Raw genomic sequence first — 13,355 nt, 5'->3', positions numbered from 1 at the left:
AGAAGCACATTGGATGATCATGCACAAGATCTCGTCATGTTTACGAATTATGAGTGTCACAAGGCAATACAAGATCGTTTAGGATTTTATCGAATAGGTCGTCCCAAATTAAAAGAGGCTCAAGGTCGTTTCAAGGCTACAAGGAATAAAGCAAGTTAGTTCGTTTTAGGGTAATTAAGTTGTATTAGTTACATCCTGAAATGAAGTCGTGTTAGATACACCAAGGCGAGGTTGTTCTAGCTAGTTAAATGCACAGGTCGTCTTGGAGTTTATTGCACAGATCGTCTTATTTGGCAAGGCAGATCGTCCCAGAGTTTTTAGTCAAAATAGGTCGCCTCAAGGTTCTAACCAAACAAATCGTTTCAGAGTTCTAGCCAAACAAATCGTTTCAGAGTTCTAGTCAATTAGATCGTTCTATCCTCTCCTGTTTAGATCGTTTTAGAGTATTAGATTCCAATCGTTCAAGTTATACATTTAGGCTCAAAATCGTCCCTGGTTAATGTGTGACCAAAACAAATCGTCCAAGAGTTAATTATTCAAACTAATCATTCTAGTGTCACATCATTTAGATCGTCCCTCTGGTTCGTTATTTAGATCGTTTCACATTCATGTTCGCTCAAGGTCGTTCTAAGGTTCTGAGCTTTAGATCGTTTCAAGGTGTTGATCAGTTTAGGTCATTTTGCTACTTCCCCATTTAGATCGTTTTACTGCTTCTCCATTTAGATCGTTTTACATTGCTCACTAAAAGAGATCGTCCCTTTACATTTGTCATAAGAGATCGTTTCGTTATAAAGCAGAAAGAGATCGTTCCATCAATAAGCAGAAAGAGATCGTTTCATCAACAAGCAGGAAGAGATCGTTTCAGAGTTCCAAACACTGCCACCAATTCGACTGATTCAATTCATCATTAGATTGAGCAAAACCGATCATATGTTCAGTTACCCAGACTGTAAACCAAGACCGAACCACACTATAGCAACACAACAACGTGCTGCAGCAGTAGCAGCTCAAGAACATGAATACGAGTCCAAACAATCAAGAAATCAAGTCTATATAGAGGTCTAAGTCGATTTTGGAACGTGTTAGAACATTTTATTAGTACATATTATCATGATGCAGCGAGGCAAGGTCATTGCATATGCCTCACGTCAACTAAAGATTCACGAAAAGAATTATACGACACATGATTTGGAGTTGGGAGCTATCGTTTTTGCATTCAAGTGTTGGAGACATTATCTATACGGGACAAAGAGTGTGATCTACACTGACCATAAGAGCCTTCAGCATATCTTCACTCAGAAAGACCTTAACATGCGCCAGAGACGATGGCTAGAGTTGTTTAGCGACTACGATTGTGAGATTCGGTATCATCCCGGAAAGGCAAATGTAGTAGCAGATGCTTTGAGCAGGAAAGAGAGAGTTAGACCAAGACGAATTAGAGCCTTACCGTGCACAACAGACTGAAGGACAGGGTGATTGGGGCACAAGTAGAAGCAAACAAGAAGGAGAATGTTGACAAGGAGGGATTGGGAGGTATGATAGAACAGTTTACTCAAAGAGATGATGGAGGACTGTACTTTTGTGATCGGTTGTGGATACCACTGTATGGAGGACTCAGAAAACTGATAATGGCTGAAGCGCACAAAGCAGGATACTCTATACACCCGGGGATAGATAAAATGTATCAAGACTTGCGAGATTTATTTTGGTGGCCAGGAATGAAGAATGATGTGGCGGTTTACGTGAGGAAGTGTCTAACGTGCTTGAAGGTTAAAGCAGAACATAAGAAGCCAGGAGGACTACTAACACAACCGGAACTTCCCAGTTGGAAGTGGGAAAAGATTACAATGGATTTTGTCATGAAGTTACCAAGAACGAGTAGTGGTAAAGATGCTATATGGGTAGTGGTAGATCAACTGACCAAGTCAGCGCATTTCATACCGATACGTGAAGATTACTCTATGGAGCAGTATGCGTGTCTGTATCTTAAAGAGATTGTAGCTAAACACGGCGTCCCCGTATCGATCATTAGTGATAGGGATAGTCGATTTACCTCAGGATTTTGGAGATCATTACAACGAGCCTTGGGAACGCGAATTGATATGAGCACAGCTTATCACCCGCAGTCAGACGGACAGAGTGAGAGAATAATTCAGACACTAGAAGACATGCTTAGAGCCTGTGTCATAGACTTTGGAGGAAATTGGGATACTCATCTCCTATTAGTCGAATTTTCGTATAACAACATCTATCACGCCAGTATTGGTTGTCCCCCTTATGAGGTGTTATATGGAAGGAAATGTCGATCCCCGCTCGCATGGCACGAAGTAAGAGACATGCAACTAATAGGTCCAGAGATCATCCTCGAAACTACTGAAAGAGTTGCTCAAATCAAGGAGAATCTTCTGAAAGCAAGAGACAGACAAAAGAAATATGCAGACAACCGAAGGAAACCTTTAGAGTTTCAGGTTGGTGATCGAGTAATGCTTAAAGTTTCGCCATGGAAGGGCGTCGTCAGATTCATAAAGAGAGGAAAACTAGCTCCAAGATATGTTGGACCGTTTGAGATCGTAGAACGCATTGGTGCAGTAGCTTACCGTTTGAAACTTCCCCAAGAACTAAGTAACGTACACGATGTCTTCCACGTATCGAACCTTAAGAAGTGCCTAGCCGATGAAACGACATATGTTCCTTTGAACGAGATACGAGTAGACAGTAACCTAAGCTTCAAGGAAGAACCCGTAGAAATTCTAGAACGAGTAGTCAAAAAGCTCAACAGACATAAGTATACTATTGTGAAAGTTCGTTGGAACTCCCGTAGAGGCCCAGAATTCACTTGGGAACGATAAGATCAGATGAAGCTTAAGTATCCGCACCTATTCGCTTAACGTATTATCCCAGTCTAGCAAGTAAACTTAAGGACTTAGCTTCTAACTTGATACTTGATGCTTACTATGCAATATGATATTTGAAAACCCAATGTGAAACATGCTACTTGTTACTTTTGGTGCAGTCACATACTTAGAACTAAACATGCGATCTAATGCTTGTAAACTCAGTGTGCAAACAAAACATGAAACATGAGGTATAATTCGAATTTCAGGACGAAATTCCTTTAAGTGGGGGAGAATGTAACAACCGCTTTAAAAATAATTTAAATAAATTCATGATATGTTCTAGTTTCAAATATGTATTCACATGAAGGGCAATTCAATCCTAAATTGTAAAATTATAAGACGAGCTTAAGAGTTAATACGATAAAATACCGAATTCCGAGTCGTAAACGACCGTATTTAAGAAGTTCTAGTCCGGAAATGTTTCACAAAAGGTCCCTACATTTATAAGGTTTAGTTAATATGGGAAGACTATAAATACTTGCAACCACCATTTTCTTTCTTTCATCTTCTCCATCTTCCTCACTCTCTCTAAAACACACACTCACAACCACCATTTTCACACACAACATCCATCTTATGATTTTGGGTTGTTAAACCAAAATTTCTCATACTTTTAGCTTCCTTGTGATAATCAAAACATATTTCTAGCATCAATTTTCAGGTAACAACAACAACTTTTGAGATTTTTATCAAAATAAAAGTATGTTTTTTTTTTCTTTCTTTTTTTTCAAGCTTATGTTCTTGATGATTTGGCCCATTTTTGATGTAAAAATCATGTTAAAAGTAATGGGTTTGTGCCTAAAAGTGTTTAGTAACCTTTTCGTGATCAAATTTGGGTCGTAAACATGTTTTAATCTTCAAAACCCCCTTTTCGCTAAGTCAGTCCCAAATTCGTTCGAAGAACCCCTAAAACGAACTTAGACCTTCAAAAACGAATTTAGACCTCCAAAAACGAATTTAGGTCTTCAAAAACGAAGTTAAGCTTCAAAACAAACTTTATCTTCGTTCACTTATACCTTAAGAACTTTATCTTCGTTCAGTTATAATCAGATTCTATACTTAGTCATATTCCAAGTCTTTCATGTACAAGGAAACCCTAATTAAGGTATAATTAAGACATATTCCATCTTGACCATCAAAATATGAGTCCTACAACTAATCAAATTGAAATTCTAAAAGTTAAGATTTATTACTAAAGGCACAAACAAACTTATATGCAAGTTCAAAGACGCTCATTTTCGAGTCTAGTTTATGTAAAACACTTTTGAGTCAAAATGTTCAAGAATCTTTAAGGGACCAAATCATCAGTGCATCAAGGACACTCAGTGAATAAATAATCACAAGAACTAATACATGTATCCATCTATGCTCAATGGTTTGTGATTAGGTTGACATCAAGACATACTTGGATTCGAATAGATATACCTTACTATATCTGTGCTCATACTCTGTGCTTGTAGAACTACGCTTGTAGCAGATCACGGTGAGTCTTCGTAGCCCCTTTTTACTTATGCTTTGGGGTGAAAGGAATACAAACGTGTTTTTTCATATATGCCGTAACTTCTTTCTTTGGTTATTCGATGGCTATTTGACTACTTTATGATAACGATACATACTAGCCATGTCATGATGATGACTGTAAGTGCACGATTGATATACTAGCCAGGTCATGACGATGACCGTAAGTGCATGATATACATACTAGCCAGGTCGACTGTAAGTGCACGATTATACTCTACTCATACTTATGTAACATGAACATGTCATGCCACTTCATACCAACTATTCGTGTATTCTCATTTAACGGCATAAAACTATTTACTCAAACGATGAATGTATCAAGAGATTATTTAAGGAAACTATTATGATTCAAACGAGATTTCAAGCAAACATATATGTTCTCAAACCTACGAACTCACCAACCTTTGTGTTGACTCTTTTAAGTATTCCTTTCAGGTAATCAAGCAAATCGTGGCTAGGATTGGTAGCATGGGACTCGTAGCAGACTTCAGGCTTAGGATTTGGAGTTTTGCTTGCATTCTTATGTGGTAGATGGCAATATGCCTAACTGTTTCCCCTGCGTGGGAACTTATCTTACTATTTGTTTGGATGATGTAGAACTTATGTTTGACATTTATGTTTGGGAACTATGATTTGTGAATTGAATTATGTATTCGACTATTATGCTTATTCTATGCACTCATTTAGCTATTCCTATGTAACATCCATGTGCGCGTGTGCTTTATCTTGCATCCCAAGTTTTCCGCCTTAGTCGGGGTGTTACACCTTTCATTTTTTACCAATTTAGGTACTCACCTTTTTTTATTGTTAAAACGAGATGTAACCTTTGGATAAATTGTTACATTAATCACTCACCTTAATTATAAAAATTATTGAAAAATGGTATTAACTAATTTTTGGGCACCAACATATTACTTGGTAACCTACAAGCAATCCACGTAAGCTTCCACATGTCTTGCCACGTCATTTGAAACAGCTACTATTGCCATGTCATTCACACGTAGGATGACACATCAAAAACGTATCACAACCTATTTTTCTCAATTCTATGATTTCTATCCATTCATCCCTCTTGGTAAATGTTAACATGTTTGACTTAAAAAAGTCAAATTTCCACTATTTATTCTCGTTACTGATATAACTAAAAGAACAAATAACTTGGTAAATACCATTGTATATATGGAAACATTTGTCTGACACTTGGCCCATTTTGATCAGAATAGAAACATGTATATATCGAGGACATTTATTGGATTGAATAAAAGGTTGCAAACTTTTGAAAAAATAAAAAAGTCAGCAAGTCTTAAATTTAACAAGTGATAATATGAATATGATCATAATATGACCAAGATATATGATCAGTTGAGAAATATCAAAAGACCATCTCATATGTCATCCACATATCAAACTCTCAAGTTTCCATACATAAGTTAGAAACAGATAACCATCATAACTTAAATACAAAATCACATTTTGAAACAGATAATCATCATGACTAAAAATAAACATCTAAACATCGACAACCCTTCTTTTCACCGGTAGTTTAGTCGCTACTTCTCCATGAATAGGATGGTTTGCATCAAATAGGTCATGCAACTCAAATAAATGATCAAACCTGTACGATTTACTTTCTGGTGGATGTGTCCCAGAAATTTCCATATCATCTGGGACCATTTCTTGAACTGGGTAATATACTTCTTGAACTGGTTCCATAACTTCTTGAATTGGTTCCACAACTTCTTGAGATGGTTCCACAACACCAACGGTTTTCACACCTCTAGACGAAGCCGGAACTGGTTTCCACTATTATTCTGCAAATGATCATAAAAAAATGTTTCCAAATGTTTATAAAGGTTTAAGTTATAATAATAAATACAAAACTTATAATTATAAATATAAAAGAGCTTGTGCATTACCCCCACCATCGTCTCTCCTGTTATTGGGTCGTATTGAATTCCCATCCTTTCTAAAAGACCATTTTTTCCACCACTTCCACCTCTTGCAGTAGAAGTTGAACCTCTCCTTGTATTACTAACACCTGGTGTATGAATATTAGGAAGATGCAATCTTCTTCTTCCCTTTGGTCTGACTTCTCTTGGGGGTGAGGGTCTTTCCTCATTTAGACAACCTCTAGTATTATGACCTTTTTCATAACATCTTTGGCAAGTCATGCTCATACCAACTCTTGAAACCTTGCTAGTTGAATGGTTGTCGACTTCTGATGCATCTCTTCTTCTATTCTTTTTTGGCCTACCAGGCATTCTCCTAGCTATAGGTGGCAATATAGGATTGTAACCAGGATCTTCCCATTGCCTGATCCCTTCTAGTGGTGCAATGTAGTGTGAGTATGCTTTGATACACATATCTTTCTTTAACCAATCATAAATAAACCTAGCCAGAGGAATGTTCAACAAATACATGGCAGATTAAGCATGTTCACAAGGTATTCCAGATAGTTGACAAGCCCTGCAAGTACATGTTTGTTTGTACTGATCAACAATAAATCCTTCTTTACCATGAGTAACTACAAGTTTACCTTCTCCCCCATATTTGGAAATCCAGTATCTGTAAATATAAAAACAAAACATAATAAACTTTTAAAATCATAACGTAATATAATTTTAGGAACATAAATTATAATATCGCATACCCATGTCTTCCATGGAAAAACTCAAACTTCTTTCTAACATTTGGGCATATCTCCTCCTTCCACTTTTCATGTTTATTCCTAATTAGCTCATCCATTCTGTCCATCAAATACGTTCTTATATCCTCAAGCATGGTGATGATTGGCTTTGCTCTTGCTTTAACTAATACCGAGTTAAAACACTCCCTGATGCCATTCTCAACAGCATCACATACATTGTTGATTGTAAAAAAAGCCCTACTCCACGTCTTTAGGTCTTTGTCTATCAAATGCTTATGTGCTACAGGACTCATTGCTTTAATCTCTAGCATAGCCTCCTCAAATGCTGCTATGTACTTGGCCTTTGAAGCCTTCCAAAACAAATTTCTGTAGTGAACACCTAAAAATTTCTTCCTAAAATTAGCATATATGTGCCTAGCACACTATCTATGTTCAGCAAGTGGCATCACTTCTTTTGCAGCTTGCAGCAAGCCCTTATGTTGGTCTGATATAATGCACAACCCTAGACCAAGTTCTAGTCCTAAATCACTAATCAAGTACTGTTGGAATTAATATGATTCGTATTATAAACATAATGAAAACATGATAATAATAATGTGTACCTGACGATCTAGTGGACCTTGTAAGAGCATAATGTTTGTCATTGATGTCGGGTTCCCAAAATAAGATGATTGTATTAAGATGGGATTGAGAATTTAGGAGAGTGTTGGTGCATTTCCAGGTGACAACATCATTATAGAAGTTTGTCTTGAGTCTATTGAATATGTACTTGTAATAAATGTTAAATTATTACGTATAATAAAGTCAACCTTGTCAAGCTTGACCGTTGACCAAGTCAAGCTCGACCTTTGACCAGGTCGAGCTCGTGTGATGTCCAAGATGGGCCTCGGTCCATGAAATTCTAGGTCCGTTTAGTCCATTAGTTTTAGTATAAATAGAAGATTAATCTTTATGTTTAAGGGAGATCTAGCAATTGTGTTTTTTATTTTTTTTCCATGTTTAGGGACTTGGTATTTACTTGTAATTGCATTTACTGAAGTAATATACGGTTCCAGTTTATTCATATTCGTGTTCGTGTTCATATATTGTGTTGATTGCTAGTGTATAAGATTTTCCGCACTTATACACTAGATACTTAATCTCGTGTGATCCGGTGGCAAAGGGACTTTCAATTGGTATCAGAGCCAATGGAGGTATTCTATTGGTTCGGGATTAAGGTTTCAACCATGATCAAGGAGGTTTCATTTGGTTATTTGGTGCAATCAAGCTACATCCGCTTCAAAGAAGATCGAACAAGTCAAGCCTAGCTCGACCAGGTCGAGCTCGACCTCCTCCTAGCTCGACCTCGACCTCGACCACTCTCCTAGCTCGAGCTCAACCCTCCTAGCTCGACCTCAACCTCTCTCCAAGCTCCAAGCTCGAGCTCGACTCCTCCTAGCTCGACCTCGACCTTACTCCAAGCTCCAAGCTCGACCAAGACTAGTCAAATTCGACCTGATTTTGTTTTGGCCATAACTTTCAAACCGTAACTCCGTTTTTGACGATTCAAGCGGCCACGAATTCATAAAATGAGTCTACTTTCCAATGGTTATGGGAACATCACTTGACCTCGACCAGGTCGAGCTCGACCTCAAACTCGACCTCGACCTCCTACTAGCTCGACCAACCTTATGATATTTTGTGTTCGAAGGTTCGTGCACTATATATATACGTATCTTTTGTTCGAGTAAAGGATACTTTTAGAATTTGCAATCTTGATTATGTTTAGGTTCTAAACTTGTCTGAATATTGAACTTGTAAAATCTTTTGAGTTTAGGTTTGATATCTGTTAATCGAGTTTTGGACTTGTAAACTTGATCAACTTTGGATTCTAATTAATCACTTTTCGAATTGTCAAGAACTTGTAATCTTGATTTAGTTTTGGCCTAAGCTTGTTGGAATATTGAACTTGTAAACTCTTTGAGTTTTGGTTCGATTTTTGTAATAAAGCAATAGACTTGAAAACTTGATCAACTTTAGGTTCTAAATTTAGACAGCTCGAATCAATGACGGCTAAAGGTCTATCCTTTATAAAAGATTCCAAGAAATCTTAGAGGGAATTCAAGACCAGGCCAAAAAGGTTATTCTGACAAGGAGCTACTGGTTGTCTCTTGACTGTATATATAAACAATTATGTCATGATGTTGTTTTTGCAAGGAGCTACTAGGTTATCTCTTGATTGTATATTTGAACAATAATGTCATGATGTTGTTATAGCAATGAGCTACTGTGTTATCTCTGGATTGCATATGTGAACAACCGAGGGATGAAGATGAGAATGAGAGACATATTGTAACCAAAAACAAACATATAGGCTGTTTTAAGAATTTTGTAGAGAAAAAGGGGGGATAAAAATTCAAGGCTTCCATGTTTTCTATGCAAAATTCTTGGGTGTTCATAGCAATGAAGATCATGGTGTTTCGTCAGGTTTTAGTCATGGCATCTTTCTGGTTTTGAATCCGTGTGACATGTGTCCGACCTAATTTTTGGATCAAAGGCGCCTGATTTAAGATTAGGTGATTCAAATGAATCAGATGAAGATTGAAGACCGTGATTGAAAATCCGAGTAAACTGTTCATGATCTTTGCTTAACATGTGTTTGAGATTTTGTCAAAAAGCTTTTGTGATAAAGTTAATCATTTGCAGCCGAGTAATTGAAAATCAAACCTTTATTTAATGCCAATGATGTAGAGATGATTAATCCGGTGACTAATGAAGAGGTTGCAGATTAAGTAGTTCTCTATTATTTTGGAGATGCTTACCTTGAGGGGGAGATTTGATATGAAAGACTTCAGGTGATTGGTGGATTCATGAAGATACAAGACAAAGTCAGACACTATTGGTTGAAGACATGGATCTAGTGAGTGCTACATATCTGAAATTCAAGTCACAGAATTTCTTATCGTTGTGAGAGCTGATTAAGTTCAATGCTGATTGTTGGAGATTCAACTTCTTTATCATATGTCGGTTAAGCTTGAAGATCAAAATAGATTGAGCGATGTTATTTTGCATAATATTTGGAGTGATGATATCCGAATTGCATGAGGAGGCAATGATGTCTGTATTACTTTGAAGTGATGATGTTTGGCATGATAATATTGCTTGGAGCTTAATTTTGTATTGTTCAGGGGGAGAATTACAATCTGAGTATTGGATTTATTAATTGTCATAAGGATACAGAGATTTTGCAGTTTGAAGATCAGTGTGCAGCGCACAAAGATCAAGTCTTACCGAAAGAAAACATGATATTATTAGTTAACGAAAATTTGTTGATTGCAGATTTTTTAACTAATGATTGTCATAAGTGATAGCAATAGTCAAGGAGAGCTTGAATGGGCATTTCTGTTACTATTTCCATGCATTACAAGTGAAGACTTTGAAGATCGATGAAAACTTCTAAATGCTGATGTCAAGGGGGAAGTCTGTTGGTGCATTTCCAGGTGACAACATCATTATAGAAGTTTGTCTTGAGTCTATTGAATATGTACTTGTAATAAATGTTAAATTATTACGTATAATAAAGTCAACCTTGTCAAGCTCGACCGTTGACCAAGTCAAGCTCGACCTTTGACCAGGTCGAGCTCGTGTGATGTCCAAGATGGGCCTCGGTCCATGAAATTCTAGGTCCGTTTAGTCCATTAGTTTTAGTATAAATAGAAGATTAATCCTTATGTTTAAGGGAGATCTTCTAGCAATTGTGTTTTTCATATTTTCATGTTTAGGGACTTGGTATTTACTTGTAATTGCATTTACTGAAGTAATATACGGTTCCAGTATATTCATATTCGTGTTCGTGTTCATATATTGTGTTGATTGCTAGTGTATAAGATTTTCCGCACTTATACATTAGATACTTAATCTCGTGTGATCCGGTGGCAAAGGGACTTTCAGAGAGAAACACACACAAGAATTATATGGAAGATTAGGGTTAAGAATGTTGTACATGGCTCTCAATTTATAGAGAGAACATTTACAACTTAGCCCCTGGTGTTTAGTATGTGCAATATAAGTCCCCGTAGTTCCAATCATCTAATGGGAAACCCTATAATATGTCTTTAAGAGTAAATACGCCCATCGTATAGTTACTAGACATAGGGATTTCAGTTATCGTCAATTATCATATCACGAATGATAAACGATCAGTGACGGTCACATTTAACGTGGTTCCAACATTCTCCCACTTTACCAAGCGATCATTTATCTATGAGTATTTCAATTAGTCCAGCCGGGATAATACTCATTTTGTTTTAAACTGAAATCATAGTCAATAAATACAGCTGTAGAGAAAAACATCAACTCAGGACCCCCACTAGTCAAAATATGACTCAAATTTAAAACTAATAAGCAATGATGAATTGACTAAGACAAATTTTGTTATATAATGTCTATACACTATTATAAGCTCGAAGTGTAACTAACAGACAAACAAAACTTGAATATAGAGGAAAATTTTATTAAGATAATAATGACTAATAAGTACAACATGCTATTATAATAGGTCCTTTAATTAGCCTCATCTTCGACACGTGTCCTCCGAAGATTTTAGGAGGAAGACCTTCGGTCATTGGATCCACTAGCATATTATGTGTACTTACGTACACAATACAAAGAACATTTTCCTCAATCCGTTATTTTACAAACAGATAATTTGTATCGAGATACATCTCAACGCCAGTTGAACTGTTACTGTTCAAGAAAGTTACGGTAGCTGAGTTATCAAAGTAAAGCTTAAATGGTCTAGTAATAAAGTTGACGTCTTTGAGTCCACTGACCAGATTCTTTAACAACATCCAGTGACATGGTATTATAGATGACAATGCATTCAACCATCATGATGGACATTGTTGTCAATTTCAGTTTTTGACTCCGTCAATAATTAGGTTTGCCAACTAATCATAAAAGTATTGTCAAAAGTAGATTTCTTATCGGAATCAGAACATCCTACTACTTCTAAGTTGTCACCTCTTCTATAATTTAATGTGTAGTCTTTGGTCCTTTGCAGATGTCGTAGAATCTTTTAGCCGCTTTCCAATATGCTAATCAGGGATTAGATAGTTAACTCCCAAGCATACCGGTGATATAAGCGATATCTGAACGAGTACGGACCTGAGCATATGTAATGCTCCTAACTACCTATGAGTAAGGTATCATCCTCATTTTAATCTCAATGATTTGACTTCGGAAACAATCACATATGTCTCCTTTTACTAATAGATCTATAGTGGGTGTGTAGTGTTGCAATTTATGGCGTTCTAAGATGTGTTCAATATAAGTCTTTTAAGAAAGAACTAGAACATCGTTATGCCTATTCGATACCTGTGACATTAAAGGCATCACCGAGATCTTTTATGTCGACATTCTGCGAAAAATAAACGCTTCAACTCATGTAACATATCCAAGTTGTCATTTGCAAGTATAATATCATTCACGTGCAAAATAAGGATTATGAATATACTCCCACTGATCTTGAGATTAGTGCATTAATCCACTTGATTCTTCAGGAAGTCTTGTCCTCTTATGACTTCATTAAACTTAAGGTACCATTTTATTGATGCTTGTTTTAACCCGTATATGGACTTATTGAACTTGCAGACCATGTGCTCTTTACCTTTTGGAATGAATCCATCAGATTGCCGCATGTATATGTCTTATTGCAAGTTTCCATTCAGGAAAGTTGTATTGACATCCATCTGATGTAACTCTAAATCATAATGAGCTACGAATGTCATGACGATCCTTAAGGAATCTTTATGACATACAAGAGAAAAGGTCTCTTGATAATTGATTCCTTCCTTTTCAGTAAAGCCCATCGCAACCAGTTTGGCCTTATAGCGTTTAACGTTTCCATTCGGGTCTAATTTGGTTTTGAAGATCCATTTACAATCAACAGGTTTGGATTCTTCAGTAAATTCAACCAAGTCCCAAACGTCATTATGCTATATCGAATTGAGCTTTCAAATTATGGCTTCATTCCACTAAGTGGCATGTTTGCTTTAATGGCTTCTTGATAAGGAATAGGATCAATAAGCTTCCCAATGTCCTCAACTTCAGTTAAATAAGTTATGAAACCATCAAAGTTATGCCCCCGAGTGACCTAGATGACCTCATGAGTTGATTTTTAGGTTAAGGAAAATGCTTCAGTTTTAATAGTATCCTAATTAGGAGAATTTTGATTAGGCGATAGTGGATCAGTGATATTAGGAGCAGCGTCGGGTACAAGAGAAATTATCGGAGGAGTAATAATAACCGAC

This window comes from Erigeron canadensis, chromosome 7 (genome assembly GCF_010389155.1).
Source record: "Erigeron canadensis isolate Cc75 chromosome 7, C_canadensis_v1, whole genome shotgun sequence".
Taxonomy (NCBI): Eukaryota; Viridiplantae; Streptophyta; class Magnoliopsida; order Asterales; family Asteraceae; genus Erigeron; species Erigeron canadensis.
This window is presented reverse-complemented; position numbering follows the sequence as displayed.